A 1255-nucleotide genomic window follows, 5' to 3' on the forward strand; every position below is an offset into this window, starting at 1 on the left:
ACATCTTGCTTCCTAAGAATTTGCCGATTGTACAAACTGTTGGTCCTTTGGCTTGGTCTGTGATGAAAGAAACTCCTCTGTTGAGACACAGACCTTTCGAGAAGTGTGAAGGTATTAGCTGACATTTACTTTACTCCTACTCTGTGCCCGGCGCTGGCTAAGAACCTCATAAGGCTGTCTTCCTTGAATCCTCATGCAGCTCATAAAGTTGGTTCTTATTATCCTTTTGTTAAGTGAGGAAGAGAGAGGTGAGGTGAGTAGCTGGGACCCCAGAGCTAGCACACGGCAGAGCCTTACAACAAGTCCAGTCCTCTGACTCCAGTGCTTCCGGAATTAACTGAGATGTTGTGCTGTGTCCTGACAGCTGAACTTCTCCACGTGGCTTCAGTCAGTTTCTCACACCTGTGTTTGGATGGGCCGGCTTTGAGATTCACTACACTATGCTACATTACAATACACAATGAGGTGCAGGGTTGATGCAGACGAAGCAGAGGGCTGGTCTCCATCTTCACAGTCTCGTGTGGGTTGAGAATTAGCAGGCCCTGGCCTTGGGGGGCTGCCCTCCAGCCCCCTGGCCCCCCACCCCGGGCTCCTGGGCAGCCCCATCTCCTGTCCCAGCCCAGCCTCTCTCTCTACTCCTTCCACCATCTGTACTGCCGCCCGGTACACTGTTCTCAGAAATGAAGCTGGCTTGCCTGACCTCTGCCTGAAATGTCTTTTGGCTCCCTATTGCCTTTTGGATGAGGTTTACAATCCTTCATCTGGAGTTCAAGGGTCTTTTGTCTCTGGCCCCAACATATGTCTCTGGTCTTTAAGCTCCAGCCTTAGTGAACTTTGCATTCCCAAACATGCCAAGTTTCCCTAAACCTCTGTGGCACGGCATAGTGTCCCCTCCCACCTGGGAAACTCCCATTCATCTTTTCCCTTTGCAAAGAGACCCATCAGTCCTGCTGGTCACTCCCTCCTTTGGTCCGCTGTGAGTCTCAGTACTGACCTCCATTGAATGGTAGTGATGCATTGTTGTGGATTCTGATAGGGATGAGTGTGTTACGTGTGTAGGATAATGTCCTTCTTTGCAGGAAGCACACACTAAAGAATTTAAGGATGACGAGGCACCAAGCTGGCAACTTACTAGCCGAGAACCACGGTTCTCAAGTCATGTTCCGAGGTGCCCCAGGGCGCTGCAGTAAACTTTCAGGAGTGCCATAGGATACTTTATTTTATTATTTTATTTTATTTTATTTTATTTTATTTT

This window comes from Mandrillus leucophaeus, unplaced genomic scaffold (genome assembly GCF_000951045.1).
Source record: "Mandrillus leucophaeus isolate KB7577 unplaced genomic scaffold, Mleu.le_1.0 Scaffold404, whole genome shotgun sequence".
Taxonomy (NCBI): Eukaryota; Metazoa; Chordata; class Mammalia; order Primates; family Cercopithecidae; genus Mandrillus; species Mandrillus leucophaeus.